We start from the raw sequence: 16669 nt of genomic DNA on the forward strand, positions 1-16669 counted from the left end.
AAAAATATTTCTTTTCTTTTTTTTTTTATTAAACTTTTATTTAATGAATATAAATTTCCAAAGTATAGCTTATGGGTTACAATGGCTTCCCCCCTCGCATAACTTCCCTCCCGCCCGCAACCCTCCCCCCTCCCGCTTCACCTCCCCCTCCATTCGTGTAAAGATTCATTTTCAATTCTCTTTATATACAGAAGATCAGTTTAGTATACATTAGGTAAAGATTTCAACATTTTGCCCACATAGCAACATCAAGTGAAAAAACTACCATTGGATTACTAATTATAGCATTAAATCGCAATGTACAGCACATTAAAGACAGAGATCCTACATAATTTTTTTCAAATTAATTAATTTTCTATGCCATTTCCATTTTAACACCAGGTTGTTTTTTTTTTTCTTCCTTTTTTTTTTTCGTTTCCAATTCTCTTTATATACAGAAGATCACTTCAGTCTATAATTAGCAAAGACCTCATCAGTCTGCGCCCACACAGAAACGCAAAGTATAAAAATACTGTTTCAGTACCAGTCATAGCATCACTTGGCTTTAGACGACACATTAGGGACAGATCCCACATGGGGTGTAAGTACACAGTGACTCCTGTTGCTGACTTAACAATTTGACACTCCTGTTCTTGGCGTCAGTAATCTCCCTAGGCTCTAGTCATGAGTTGCCAGGGCTATGGAAGCCTTTAGAGTTCGCTGACTTTGATCTTATTCCGATAGGGTCATAGTCAAAGTGGAGGCTCTCTCCTCCCTTCGGAGAAGGGCACCTCCTTCTTTGATGGCCCCGTTCTTTCCACTGGGATCTCACTCACAGAGATCTTTCATTCAGGTCTTTTTTTTTTTTCCCATGATATCTTGGCTTTCCATGCCTGCTATACTCTCATGGGCTCTTCGGCCAGATCTGAATGCCTTGAGGGCTGATTCTGAGGCCAGAGTGTTGTTTAGGACATCTGCCATCCTATGAGTCTGCTGTGTATCCCACTTCCCATGTTGGATCTTTCTCTCCCTTTTTGATTCTATCAGTTAGTATTAGCAGATACTTGTCTTGTTTGTGTGATCTCTTTGACTCTTAGAGCTATCAGAGCTATCAATTGTGAGCTGAAATTGATCACTTGGACTAGTGCGATGGCATTGGTAAATGCCATCCTGATGGGATTGTGTTGGAATCCCCTGGCACATTTCCAACTCCACCATTTGCGGCCAGTCCGATTGAGCATGTTCCAAATTGTTCATCTCCTCCCTCTCTTTTTCTACTCTTAGATTTAACAGGGATCTCTTTTCAGTTAAATTTAAACACCTAAGAATAATTGTGTGTTAATTACTGAGTTCAACCAACAGTACTAGAACAACAACAATAACAACAAATACTAAAAAGGATAAAATATTACATTGTACATCTAAAGTCAGGACAGGAGCTGATCAGTTCATTGTTGCTTATAGTGTTCATTTAATAGGTTTCCCCTTTGGCGCTCAGTTGTCACCGATCAGGGAAAACAAATGATATTTTTCTCTTTGGGACTGGCTTAATTCACTCAGCATGATGTTTTCCAGATTGCTCCATCTTGTTGCAAATGACTGGGTTTCGTTGTTTCTTACTGCTGCATAGTATTCTATGGAGTACATGTCCCATAATTTCTTTATCCAATCTACTGTTGATGGGCATTTGGGTTGGTTCCAGGTCTTAGCTATTGTGAATTGTGCTGCAATAAACATTAATGTGCAGATGGCTTTTTTATTAGCCAAATTAATTTCCTTTGGGTAAATTCCAAGGAGTGGGATGGCTGGGTTGTATGGTAGGGTTATGTTCAGGTTTCTGAGGAATCTCCAGACAGACTTCCATAGTGGCTTAACCAGTTTGCATTCCCACCAACAGTGGGTTAGTGTCCCTTTTTCCCCACATCCTCTCCAGCAGCTGTTGTTGGTAGATTTCTGAATGTGAGCCATTCTCACCGGGGTGAGATGGAACCTCATTGTGGTTTTGATTTGCATTTCTCTGATTGCTAGTGATCTTGAACATTTTTTCATGTGTCTGTTGGCCATTTGGATTTCCTCTTTCGAAAAATGTCTATTGAGGTCCTTCGCCCATCTCTTAAGAGGGTTGTTTCTTTTGTTTTTGTGGATTTTCTTGATTTCTTTGTAGATTCTGGTTATCAATCCTTTATCTGTAGTATAGTTTGCAAATATTTTTTCCCATTCTGTTGGTTGCCTCTTCACTTTCCTGACTGTTTCTTTTGAAGTACAGAAACTTCTCAATTTGATGCAATCCCAAATGTTAATTTTGGTTTTGACTGCCTGTGCTGTTGGCGTATTTTCCAGGAAGTCTTTGCCTGTGCTTATATCTTGCAGGGTTTCTCCAATGCTCTCTAATAATTTGATGGTTTCGGGTCGTAGGTTTAAGTCTTTAATCCATGTTGAGTGAATTTTTGTGTAAGGTGATAGGTATGGGTCTTGCTTCAAGCTTCTGCATGTGGAAATCCAATTTTCCCAGCACCATTTATTGAATAGGCTGTCCTTATTCCAGGGATTAGATTTGGATCTTTGGTCAAATATAAGTTGGCTGTAGATGTTTGGATTGATTTCTGGTGTTTCTATTCTGTTCCATTGGTCTATCCATCTGTTTCTGTACCAGTACCATGCTGTTTTGATAACAACTGCCCTGTAGTATGTCCTAAAATCAGGTATTGTGATGCCTCCGGCTTTGTTTTTGTTGTACAGGATTGCTTTGGCTATTCGAGGTCTTCTGTGTCTCCATATGAATTTCAGCATCATTTTTTCCAGATCTGAGAAGAAGGTCTTTGGGATCTTGATGGGTATTGCATTGAATGTATAAATTGCTTTTGGGAGAATAGACATTTTGATGATATTGATTCTTCCGATCCATGAGCATGGAAGATTTCTCCATTTTTTGGTATCCTCTTCTATTTCTTTCTGTAAGGTTTTGTAGTTTTCATCGTAGAGATCTTTAACGTCTTTGGTTAAGTTTATTCCAAGGTATTTGATTGTTTTTGTAGCTATTGTGAATGGGATTGATTTTAGAAGTTCTTCCTCAGCCGTGGCATTGCCTGTGTATACAAAGGCTGTTGATTTTTGTGCATTGATTTTATATCCTGCTACTTTGCCAAACTCTTCGATGAGTTCCAGCAGTCTCTTAGTAGAGTTCTTTGGGTCCCCTAAATAAAGAATCATATCATCTGCAAAGAGGGATAGTTTGAGTTCTTCCTTCCCGATTTGTATCCCTTTAATTTCTTTTTCTTGCCTAATAGCTCTGGCCAAAACTTCCAGAACTATATTGAATAGCAGTGGTGAGAGAGGACATCCCTGTCTGGTACCAGATTTCAGTGGAAATGCTTCCAACTTTTCCCCATTCAATAGGATGTTGGCCGTGGGTTTTTCATATATTGCTTTGATTGTATTAAGGAATGTTCCTTCCATACCCAGTTTGCTTAGAGTTTTCATCATGAAAGGGTGTTGTATTTTATCAAATGCTTTCTCTGCGTCTATTGAGAGAATCATATGGTTTTTCTTCTGCAGTCTGTTAATGTATTGTATTACCTTGATTGTTTTGCGAATGTTGAACCATCCCTGCATACCGGGGATGAATCCCACTTGGTCTGGGTGGATGATCTTTCTGATGTGTTGTTGCATTCTATTGGCCAGAATTTTATTGAGGATTTTTGCATCTATGTTCATCAGGGATATTGGTCTGTAATTCTCTTTCAATGTTGCGTCTCTTTCTGGCTTAGGAATTAAGGTGATGGTGGCTTCATAGAAAGAATTTGGGAGGATTCCCTCTTTTTCGATTGCTCTGAATAGTTTGAGGAGAATTGGAGTTAGTTCTTCTCTAAATGTCTGGTAGAACTCAGCAGTGAATCCATCTGGTCCTAGGCTTTTCTTTGTTGGGAGGGCCTTTATTACTGTTTCAATTTCTGTGTCAGTTATTGGTCTGTTTAGGTTTTCTATGTCTTCCTGGCTCAATTTAGGGAGGTTGTATGTGTCCAAAAATCTTTCCATTTCTGATAGATTTCCCTGTTTGCTGGCATACAAGTCCTTGTAGTAATTTCTGATGATTCTTTTTATTTCTGTGGCGTCTGTTGTTATGTTTCCCATTTCATCTCTGATCCTATTGATTTGGGTCTTTTCTCTTCTTTTTTTAGTTAGTTGGGCCAATGGGGTGTCATTTTGTTTATTTTTTCAAAAAACCAGCTCCTCGTTTGGCTGATTTTTTGTAATGTTTTTTTGGATTCAATCCTGTTGATTTCTTCTCTGATTTTAATTATTTCTCTTCTCCTACTGGGTTTGGGTTTGGTTTGCTGCAGATTTTCTAGATCCTTGAGATGGATTGAAAGCTCATCTATTTGGTGCCTTTCCAATTTCTTGATGTAGGCACCTATTGATATAAACTTTCCTCTTAACACTGCTTTTGTTTTATCCCATAGGTTTTGGTATGTTGTGCTGTTATCCTCATTTACTTCCAGAAAATTTTTGATTTCTCTTTTAATTTCTTCTATGACCCATTGTTCATTCAGGAGCATGTTGTTCAATCTCCATGTGTTTGCACGTGCTCTAGGGATTCCTGAGTTGCCAATTTCCAATTTCATTCCTTTATGGTCTGAGAAGCTGCATGGTACGATTCTAATTCTTTTGAATTTGCTGAGACTTGCTTTATGTGGTCAATCCTAGAGAGGGTTCCATGTACTGCTGAGAAGAATGTAAAGTCCTTAGATGTAGGATGAAATGTTCTGTAGATATCTGTTAGATCCATTTGGGCTATAGTGTCATTTAAATCTACTGTCTCCTTGTTGATCTTCTGTCCTGATGATCTGTCTATCTCTGAGAGTGGAGTATTGAAGTCCCCCAGTACTATTGTATTGGGGTCTAAGTCTCCCTTTAAGTCTCTTAACAAGTCTTTTAAATAAGCTGGTGCCCTGTAATTAGGTGCATATACGTTGATAATCGTTATATCTTCCTGTTGAATGGATCCCTTAATCATTATATAGTGCCCCTCTTTGTCTCTCCTGACAGTTTTTGTGGTAAAGTTTATGTTGTCTGATATTAAGATGGCTACGCCCGCTCTCTTTTCATTTCTGTTGGCATGGTATATCTTTTTCCAGCCCTTCACTCTCAGCTTGTATGGATCATTGTTGGATAGATGGGTTTCTTGTAGGCAGCAAAAGGATGGGTTTTGTTCCTTGACCCAATCAGCCAATCGGTGTCTTTTAACTGGACAGTTCAAGCCATTAACATTCAATGTGACTATTGAGAAGGAGTAACTTTGCCCTGCCATTTGCCAAAGATATTTTCTAATATCTGGTTTGAGATTCCTGTGATCTTTTGCTGTGAGGTTTCCTTCCTTTACCTTCTTTCATATTGGTGACCGTGTTTCTGTGTTTCTGTATGTAACACATCTTTAAGCATCTTTTGCAGGGCTGGACGAGTGGCGACAAATTCTTTCAATTTCTGTTTGCTGTGAAAGGTCTTAATTTCACCTTCATTCACAAATGAGAGCTTTGCAGGATATAATATTCTGGGCTGGCAGTTTTTCTCTCTTAGTACCTGGGCTATATCTCGCCATTCTCTCCTGGCTTGTAGGGTTTCTGATGAGAAATCAGCTGTGAGTCTAATTGGAGATCCTCTGAGAGTAATCTGGCGTTTCTCTCTTGCACATTTTAGGATCTTTTCTTTATGTTTCACTGTGGTGAGTTTGATTACGACGTGTCGTGGTGAGGATCTCTTTTGATCATGTTTATTAGGGGTTCTCTGAGCTTCCTGTACTAGGATGTCTCTGTCCTTCTCCAAACCTGGGAAATTTTCTGCTAGTATCTCACTAAAAAGGCCTTCTAATACTTTCTCCCTTTCCATGCCTTCAGGAACTCCTAGAACCCGAATGTTGGTTTTTTTAATAGTATCCTGTAGATTCCTGACAGTATTTTTTAGATTTCTGATTTCTTCTTCTTTTCTTTGATTTGACTGTTTCCTTTCCTGTTCTCTGTCTTCTAATTCCGATATTCTCTCTTCTGCTTCGCCCATTCTGTTTTTAAGGCTCTCTAATGTGTTTGCCATTTGATCCATTGTGTTCTTCATTTCATTGTGGTTTTTTGTCACTATCGAGAATTCCTGTTCCATTAGTTGTTTCATTTCATTTTGATTCCTCCTTAATATTTCATTTTCACGGGAGAGATTTTCTATCTTGTCCATTAAGGATTTCTGTAGTTCAAGAATTTGTTTTTGAGAACTTCTTAATGTTCTTATCAATTTTTTGAAATCTGCTTCTTGCAGTTCCTCTATGTCTTCATCTTCATAATCTTGCATTGGCGTGTCCTGTTCACTTGGGGGCGTCATAGTGCCTTCCTTGTTCTTGGTACCTCCGCTTCTATGTTTCTTTCTTGGCATGTTAGAGATAATTTGTGGTGTTTTTGTTTTTGTTTTTGTTTTTTTTTTTTCTCTCGTTATACTATGCCTCTAAGTGAGCTGTCTGCTTTGTTGGAGCCTTCGGGGCTGTGATGGGTGTGGCCAGAGAGCTATGCTTGTTTCTTGAGGTTTAAGGCTGTGTAAAAGCGCGCTGGGTAGATTTTGCGGGTCGTCTCCCGCAGTTGGTTATCTGGAAGCATTTCTTCTGCAGTTTTTTCCTTGAATCTTTTCCTGAAGCCTTGTCTCAGCTGGTGATCCAAGACACCACCTGGGGCTTCTCCCGTGATCTTCCTCTTTAGGCGCTGTCGCCTAGGGCCAGCCGGGCCACAGGATCGCTGCCGCCACCGCTGTCACCACCGCCGCTGTAGTACCTGCGCGCGCTCCCCGGGACTGGGGCGGTGGAGAGAGGCGCTCGGGAGGCCCCCGCCGCCGCCGCCGCCGCTGCAGTGCCCGCGCACGCTCCCCGGGGCTGGGACCGTGGAGAGAGGCGCTCAGGACGCTGCCGCCGCTGCCACCGCCGCTGCAGTGCCCGCGCGCACTCTCCGGGGCTGGGACCGTGGAGAGAGGCGGTCAGGGCGCCGCCGCCGCTGCCGCTGCCGCTGCCGCTGCAGTGCCCGCGCGCACTCCCCGGGGCTGGGACCGTGGAGAGAGGCGGTCAGGGCGCCGCCGCCGCTGCCGCTGCCGCTGCCGCTGCAGTGCCCACGCGCGCTCCCCGGGACTGGGATCGAGGAGAGAGGCGTTTGGGATGCCGCCGCCGCTGCCGCCGCCGCCGCCGCCGCCGCGGCAGAGCTGCAGACAGAGGCGGGAGGAGGAGAGTTTCTGAGGCTTTTTCTAAATAAAAATATTTCAAGTGACAATATTCATCAGCCTAGTAGAAAAAGGTTGAAACAGGCTGGCACCACAGCTCACTAGGCTAATCCTCCACCTGCGGCCCTGGCACTCTGCATTCTAGTTCTGGTTGGGGTGCTGGTTCCGTCCTGGTTGCTCCTCTTCCAGTCCAGCTCTCTGCTGTGGCCCAGGAAGGCAGTGGAGGATGGCCCAAGTCCTTGGGCCCTGCACCCGCATGGGAGACCAGGAGGAAGCAACTGGCTCCTGGCTTCGGATCGGTGCAACACTGGCCATAGTGGCCATTTAGAGGGTGAACCAATGGAAGGAAGACCTTTCTCTCTGTCTCTCTAACTAACTCTGCCTGTAAAAAAAAAGGTTGAAACAAAGCACTCTCTCTTAATCTCACAAAGTCATGTGAATAGAAGGCATATCTGATTTATTCTAATAGGTCTTCCTAAAATTCACAATTTTTTTTCTGACAACAGTGAATTTGGATCATCATAGAAAATTCTTTGAAGGCTCTTGTTAAATGTGTTCCTCTCTGAGAAAGTAAATTTTACTGGATGAATCTACAAGAGGTAAATTTTTGATTTATAGAACATTGGAAAACCAATATACTTAGTCTCCAATTTCTGATTTACTTTATAGAACAGAAATTACACATATAAATTTCACCTTATCTATTTTTTTAAATTTTTACTTATTTATTTGACAGTCAGGAGAGAGACAGAGAAGTCTTCCTGGTTCACTCCCAAATGGCCACAATGCTCAGAGCTGGGCCAATCCAAAGCCAGGAGCCAGAGATTTTTCTGGGTCTCTCACATAGGTGCAGGGGTCCAAGCACTTGGGCCACCATCCTCTGCTTTCCCAGGTCATTATCACAGAGCTGGATTGGAAATGGAGCAGCTGAGACATGAACTGGCACCTGTATGGGATACCAGTGCCACAGGCAGAGGCTTAATGACTATGGCACGCACCGCTTCCCACTTTATCTAAATTTACAGTAAACCCATGAGTTGTACCACAACACAATTTTCCTTCCTTCCTTCCCTCCTTCTCTCCTTCCCTTCTTCCTTCCTTCCTTCCTTCCTTCCTTCCTTCCTTCCTTCCTTCCTTCCTTCTTTTCTTTTTCTTTCTTTCTTCTCTCTTTTCCTTTCTTTCTATTTCTTTTTCTTTCTTTTTCTTTCTTCCTTTTTGTTAATTTTTCTGTGTCATGAAGCTTGCACATTGCATCTAGGGACATGGACCAGGGAGAGAGGCTTATGATTACTGTGTGCAAATACTCTCCTCTTGAGGGTCAAAGCATCTGACAAAGTAGCTCTCCTAGATTAAGTCCTCAAGTGACTCTCTCAGTAATAAGCGAGAGAAGGTGTGCTAACTGAAGAACATCTTTGGTTTAATTAACTCTAGGAGGTCTGAGTGTTGCTGGGGTCCTCATTGGGCTATAATAATGGGTCATGAATCATTTGAGTGTGACTGTTCACCACATGAATCACTGATGCTGAAAGTTTCCTCTTATCTCTTCCAGCAAGAATCCTTAATGGCCCACACTGCTGCTGGTGCTGTAGAAACTTACAGTGTTGAAGGTGTAGTCCAAAATGGAGGCTGTCATGATGAAATTCTCTGAGTGCACTATTTTAATATCAGGCAGTGGGTTAATGCCCTGGCCTGAAGTGCCAGAATCACTTATGTGCGCCACTTCAAGACCAGGCTGCACCACTTTTGATTCAGCTCCTGGCTCTTGGCTTCCAATTGGCACAGCTCTGGCCATTATAGCCAATTAGGGAGTGAACCATTAGATGAAAGACCTCTCTCTGCCTCTCCTCTCTCTGTGTTACTCTGACTTTTGAATAAATATATCTTTTTTTTAAAAAAAGTTATTTGGCATAACACCTTTACTATAAAAATCACATCTGAGCAAGGTTTCGGCTCTGGATGCAACAGACTGTCACTGGCTAAGTGATAATTACAGTGTACTGACCTCTTCCAGATGGCAGCAGAACCCACAAGCACAGCCCCTTCTCTGTGATGACACCACTCCACATGCCCACTGCTCTCCTGCATGCTGCTCTTGAGCTCTAGCCTTTTAGTTTGCAACCAACCAACCACAGTTGGCTCTAATCACACACATCATGCTGCAAATATCACATGTTTGAGAGAGGACTTACTGTCACAGACCCACTGGTGTTTGGGGACAGGGATGGCTGAGCACACCCTGGCATCTGCTACTAAGAAATGACACAAAGGGCCCCAGATCTCAGAACTTATTCTTTGAGTGTTTACAGCATCTCTTGGTTTGGTTTGAAGAGGTCAATTATTTCTGAGTTTTTGGTCCAGCAGTCTGACAGCTACCAAGAAATTAATTCTCCCATTCCTTAATCAGGCATTTGAAACTTATTAGCAATATGTGTATTTCTTCATCTTTGAATAATGACTACTTCTCTGAAGAAAACAATGAGAGACACCAGGCAGGTTTTCTTTGGTAGCGTAAATCATATTTAGTAATATATGATTCGAATTAGTAGATCATTTTCCATTTTGACTTAAAGATCCTACCAGTTCCTGCTTACTACGTTGTCTTCAGAACTCTTTCACATTAAATATGACTAATATGCATTTCCATATTTTGAAAGAGAGTATAAAAACATCTCACAGCTTTTAATAAAACTTTCCTTTTCCCTCTTGCAGCAAATAGGCAAAGCCAGTTCAACACACCAGTATGAGAGGGGGAAAAAAAAAACTCAACAAATTAAAATAATATTCAAACCACAGCATTAAGTATGTCTACATCCAGCTCAACATCAACATTTATAATATATCAATAATTTTATCAGATTTTCTCTGTAGGGAACCTTTTTTTAATATGTTCAGATTATTTACAACTGTACAAGCAAAGCACACTCCCAAAGTGCACATATCTAATACAGTACCAACTATTTGCATTTACAGGATTTTTCAACAATCAGAAAAAAGATCACCTGTTTAAGATCCTTAAGGTATATTACAAAAACTGCTGCTAGTTCTTGTACTATGGTATGCTTACTCAGTAAAACTAGTGACAAAATACACACACAGAAACTGAGTAATTATGATCCACTCATGTCAACCTGGGGTGTCTCCATGAACTCTTAGCTGTCTTATACAAAAGTTAAAGCAAAGTCATTTTCAAGTTTAAATGCAATTCAAGCCTTTAAATATTGGATGAAAATATTTTTTTTAAAAAAACCTCAGTCTTCTTAAATAACATTTTATGGAATAAACTGTATGGTTACATGTAGCAGGAAATATTTTAATGTCTGCTGCTTAGAATAATTAAAGAAAAATGTTGGGGGCCAGCAACGTGGCTCACTTGGTTAATCCTCCACCTGCAGTGCTGGCACCCCATATGGGTGCCGGGTTCTAGTCCCAGTTGCTCCTCTTCCAGTCCAGCTCTCTGCTGTGGCCCAGGAAGGCAGTGGAGGATGGGCCACGTACTTGGGCCCCTGCACCCACATTGGAGACCAGGAGGAGGCACCAGGCTCCTGGCTTCAGGTCGGCATAGCTCTGGTCATGGTGGCCATTTGGGGGATAAACCAATGGAAGGAAGACATTTCTCTCTGTCTCTCTCTTTCACTATATAACTCTATCTGTCAAATAAATAAAGAGAATAATTTTAGGCATTTTAAGACAAAATAATTTATATTTAAATTTATTATAAACTTGATAACTTTAGTGCTTCCTTGTTCAGAAGTACAACACTTCTAGAAGTGAATCAATGAGACCCTCATCTTGGAGGTAAAAAGAGCAACAATTTTTGTCCTCCACCAGCCAAAGAGGGGAATAAAACTATAAACACTACTCTCACACATAACTTTTAAATCCATGTGCTGATGCAGATGTTCAGGAAGACATTGTCATGGAGTCAAGATGAGAACTCTTCTGAAAGAGTGCCTGGGGGTTGGGGGAACATGGACAGAAATGTGCATGGAGCAGGTGCACTAGGCCAAGAGCCAGAGCAGCCAGCTCACAGGGATCCAAACCATTTCATGATACAACATACTGGCAGCATGTCAGTGGCCAAAAAAGTATATTTTCATTTAGGTTCTATTCACTTGTTTTGAATTGATTTTAGGTAATAGCCACTTGCAATTGAGGGGAGAAGCTGGCTACTTGCTGACAGGATGTCAAAACTCAAAGCTTTCAGGTTTCTCTAGGGTGTTCTCTACAGATTATTTCTTCCCACTGGATCAAAAAAGGCCTATATGTACATTTATATGTATTTTTAAATGCTAGAATTATTTGTTAACAGTTTAGATGAAAGCACAGCTCCCATGCCAGTATGTCAGCGACCTGACACTGCCAACCCCCTTCCACCTTGAGGCTAAGGCCACCCTTGACAGCCCTCATACATCTGCTGGGGCATCTGAGATACGCACTTGTAGATCAATATTATTTAAAAAAATAAAGTAGTATAGTTCCCTTAATTTAGAAAAATTCACTATATATAGCTTGCATTCAGAACCACACAGAGGCTTAACAGAAAACACCAATCTGTTGGGATAAATGCATTTTCTATCCTAAAAAATCAGACTTAAACATCACCTCTAGTTAAGCACCAATGAAAAATAAGGTTTCTATTAATTAAATCCTGAAAAATAGTTTTTTTAGAGGAGGAGAATCTGACTCACAGAAGAAAAAATAACTTGCAGGCATTCCATGGGGCTCACAGATACTGCAACTGCCCAACCAGCCACTCATCCTCATACTGAGTGGGAAAAGTGTTTCATTTGTGGCTAACGCAGCTCTTTGCAACCCCTCCCAGACATAGAATTTTTACTGATGAGACTTGGGGGTAGTGTTCTGTCCTCTGTGAAGACACTTTCCAACAGCTGGTGGTGAGGGCCAGTGCCCAGGCTGCTTCCCCTGGTCTTTGGGGACTCTGGGAATGGACTTGAGGACAGGGGGCTCCCTCTATTTCCACACAGGTGCAGAAAGCTTCTTCTCCTCCTTCCTACAACTGCCCTCATTTGACTTTTGTTCTTTTGAGGGTTGCAGTGGAGAAGAAGGTGGCTCTCTACTCGTTCTCTGACAAATCTGGGCATTTGCAATTCTGTGGCAGCTCCATGCACCTGCTCTGATTTACACACAGTTGTAGTAAGGACAGAAGGGAGTCTGTCCACACTGAGGGTTTCCCTCTGCTTTTCTGCCACCTTGGGATCCTCAGGTAAATGAGCTAGGGATGGGGATCATTCATACATTGCTGATACAGCACAAGAAGCCAGCGGTGAGGGCTCTCTGGGGACCACTACAGGAATAGTGTTCCTACTTGCATCTGCATGGGGGCTCCTTTCCTTTGACAATCCTATTATCAAGCTAGATAGCCTGTTTTCAAACAAGTCCTCTGTCTTCAAATTGCCTCAGCTCCAGGTAATGGGGGGAAGTTGGACAGCCCCAGTTCAAAGTTTGTGATGGAGGCTTTGGTCGTGTTGGAGACTGAGTTTGGCTGCTTGTAAACTTTTCCTCCCTTTTCTTCTTATAGCCAAAGGAATTTTTCCTGCTTCTGGGAGGATACTGTATGAGTGAAGTCAGAGGAGAGGCTGCAGGCTTGAAGGTTGGAGATGTAAACCCATGTATAAATCCAGTATTTAGAAATAGTTACCAAGGGTGGATTGAAATAGCTATGCATTAATGACAATGTCTGGGAGCAGTCAGGCTGTACAGAGGAAACTCTTGTTGGGGACTGTATACTGGAGGTAAATAAATGATGTGTAACACTGCTATGTATAAAGGTTCATGTAGAGAGACCTAAATCCATTCTTTGGCAAAAATGGGATCATAGCTATTTCCTTTGCTTTTAGCTGCACTTTAATTGGTTTTCCTTGAAAAGTTTTGACTTTTCGCAGGTATTTGTAAGCCTGTTGTGCATCAACTTCTGCTTCAAATGTAATAAATCAATTATCATTATGGGCAAATTCACAGTTTATAAATTTCAGTAAGTTATTTCCTTTAAATAGTGCTTCTACTTCTTCCACAGGGGTAGATTCAGATATTTCTCGCAATATTACTATGCAATGATTTTGATTTGGCCTTACTTTTTCTGCCTTCTCATCCACCTTAGCACTTCAACAATCAAATCCACACTAGTACTGAGTTTCTTGATATGGTCAAGGTTAGCTATCATTGTAATTAGAGCATACTGATCACTATCCATCTGTGATGTAAGATAGATGGCACTAGCAAGAGTCTCCCTAGATAAACAGAATTCCAATTTTTTAAAGTACTTCTTGAGAATCTTCCTGGCTTTCTGGTTGAGATGCATTTCCTCCTGTTTCACTATTTTCAGGTAGAGATTTGTATTCTGCATGATCCAGAGCCAAAGCATTCATGTCTGTTTTGACTCAGGTAATGCTGCATTCTCATGACTTTGTCACCATCACCATTGACATCCAATCCCTGCAGGCTGCAGTCTGCACCATGCCCAGCTGTCTCCTCCCATGCAGCACTCAAACCGACAGCTACACTACTTGCTTCCAAATGTAACATAAGTCCCCCACACTTTCGCATTAGGGTTTAGCTCAGAAACCTTAGTTGTCGGTACCTGACTCAAAGCTGGGATGGAACTTGTTTGAGAAGTGGTTTGAGATTTAGGACCATTCATCAGATGAGAGCTGCCCTTGCCCTCTTGACCTCACTGTGCCTGCAGTTCAGCCACAACTTTAGCGTCCTGACCAGAAGTCATGGGTTCCACTAGGAGAAGTTTAATGTAAACTTCAGGATGCTGCTAGCTTTGCCCGCCTTGCCCAACTGGCCTCTGGGGGACTCCTTGCTGCAGCCCCGGTGCCCGGCGACCACGCGACATGGAGGGAGAGCTGAGGAGGGAGACTAGGAAGAGGCGGCACTGCAGCACCAGGCTGGACGCAGGAAGCAAGGGCCGGCATGGGCCGGGTGCAGTGGCGGAAGCGGATTCTTCCCCTTTCGGGCCGAAAATGTCTCAACCTTGAGACTCTGGATCTCCAACACTCCTTCCCTTCGCATAAGAACACACTTAAAAAATCCTTAAAAGGTTGTGTGTGAATCAATCTGGCAGAAATTCACTAAATACCAAGTTGATAGCATCCATCATAGCATAGATGGGAGACTGAGCAGAGCCCAGCATCAAACCACCGTGCTTCTGATAATACAGGGCCCACATTTTCTCAGAAAGGAACACTGGAGGGACCCCCCTAAGGTGGGTCAGAGGCAAAAGTGCTAAAAGGATAATAACTGGGCATTCTCAATGAATAGGACTCACTCATGGTATTTCTGTAAGTTTGAAATAATTTCAAAATTAACTACTCTTAAAATGACCAATTTGTAAGATGACAATATCCATATCATGTTAGTAAAGCAGGGGCAGCAACAAATACTATGAAAGCTAAACCTTACCCAATTCTTATTAGGCCAAAGTTGTAAAATTTGTCCCCTTCTAAGCATCTACATGCTTGTGTGGAGACTGCACAAAAAATAGAATAACATTCACAATGCATTTCTTTTTTGGGAATATATTTGTGATAGTTTGGAAACAGCTTGATCTTTCTATTTTAAAGGTTTTGAAAACCCTGTTGCTCTTTAAAAATAATTATTTTATTTTTGTACTTGAAAAGTAGAAATGGGGTGTATCTCAAATCTGTTGGTTCACTCCCCAACTTTATGCCACAACTGGGGCAGGACCAAGTTGAAACCAGAAACCTGAAACACAATCTGGGTCTCTACAAGGGTGGCACAGACTCAATTCCTTTAACCCTCATCACTTTTTCTCAGAATGCACACCAACATGAAGCTGGAGTCAGAAGCAGAGCTGGGACTTTTCCCAGGCTCTCTGACATGGGATGCAGGCATCCCAAGCAGTGGTCACACCACTAGGTCAAATGGCCACTCCTTAATTTTTAATTTAGTTTTTATTTGGAAGTCAGAGAGACTGAGAAAGACAAGCAGCAGAAATCACTCATCTGTTGGCTTACTACACAATGCCCACCACAATCACGGCTGAATTTGATGAAAGACAAGAGTCAGGAGCTTCATCCAGGTCTTCCATATGGTTGACAGAAATGCTTGGGCCATTATCCACTGCTTTCTCAGACAAACTAGCAAGAATCTAGACTGTAAGAGGAGTTGCTAGGACTCAAACCTGCACTCCTCTATGGGATGCCAATGTCAGAAGAGCAGCTTAACCTATTGAATCACATGCTAGTTCCTACATCAATTCAAACCAGTTCACTCATTCTATCCTATATGTATTCAAAGAATGCAAAGCTGGACATCCCCTCCCTTTCCTTATTTTAAAAGTCTCAGTCCTGCTCCACCTCAGAAGAATCATGGTTCACTTTAAACTGAATCTGTCTCCCAATTTGCAATCCTATTCTGCATCTGAAAAAATCTCTCTGATTTTATTTTAATCTCATTTATGACCACTTGCTTTATATAATCCAGGACTCTCTGGTCTTGTCTCCTTGCCTACTGGCAGATTTGAGAAAATGTTTTTTAATGTGTATTTTCACTTCCCTTGGGTGAATACCTGAGCGTTAAAATGTTAGGTAAGTGAATGCTACATTTTTTTTCCTAAAAACTCTTCATTGAATTAGAATCCATATGTCTTACTGCTTATAAAAGATGTTCTTCAGAATCACATCCTCTACAGCTTTCCCTCAGATGTCTCAAGTGGGGTCTGAGCTTCCTTGGTGACATCCATAATCATATCCCTGAATGTGACTAACTCCTAAAATATGGACATCCTTGCTCAGCCAAGGCCATCAGGTCATAACTGTACCAAAGGGGTGGCTCTATGGATAGAAAATTTAAACCATGGTTGGGATTACCCTCAAGTATTTCCCTGTGCTGGCCTTCCATGTGTCTTTCCCACACAATCACTGGGATATGTACACAGTCTGAACAGTCAGTCATTTCAATATATGGGAGTGTCACAGCTATGCTGTGAAATAACCTGTAGATGTCTGAGTAAAGTGAGAAATTATACATGATTATAAATTTTTGAACTTAAGAATACAAAACTCTTTCCTTATCAGTTTCAAATGCATCTCCTAACTCATTATGAAGAAGTTAAATATGAATTAATTCTGACATATCAACTATGACCATGAGTTAACTATTCTCTGATATGAACATTAGGTTCCTCCACAAAATGACTGAACATTGGAAGAGGCAAAGTGCTAAAGTATATGGTGTTCCTTATGTAGAAAATAATAAATGGGATTTATGTCTGTTTGTGTTAAGGTGGAGAGGATGATGAAACAGTGACCAGCACTATTCAGATTGAACAGTCTAAATACAAAACTTGGGGTTCAGCAGGTACAGCTCTTTCACCTCTATCTCCATTGTGTTCACTGTCACAAATAAGAAGCAGTTCTGGACAGGCTTGGATTCCTGAATTGCTGCAATATGATGATCTTAGCCT

General features: G+C 41.6%; 1 pseudogene; it reads right to left on the bottom strand.

Moving 5' to 3' along the window:
• Positions 1 to 12051: 12051 nt before the first annotated feature.
• On the bottom strand, positions 12052 to 13957 carry LOC133754793 (la-related protein 4B-like; annotated as a pseudogene).
• Positions 13958 to 16669: the final 2712 nt, after the last annotated feature.

Source organism: Lepus europaeus, unplaced genomic scaffold (genome assembly GCF_033115175.1).
Source record: "Lepus europaeus isolate LE1 unplaced genomic scaffold, mLepTim1.pri SCAFFOLD_29, whole genome shotgun sequence".
NCBI lineage: Eukaryota > Metazoa > Chordata > Mammalia > Lagomorpha > Leporidae > Lepus > Lepus europaeus.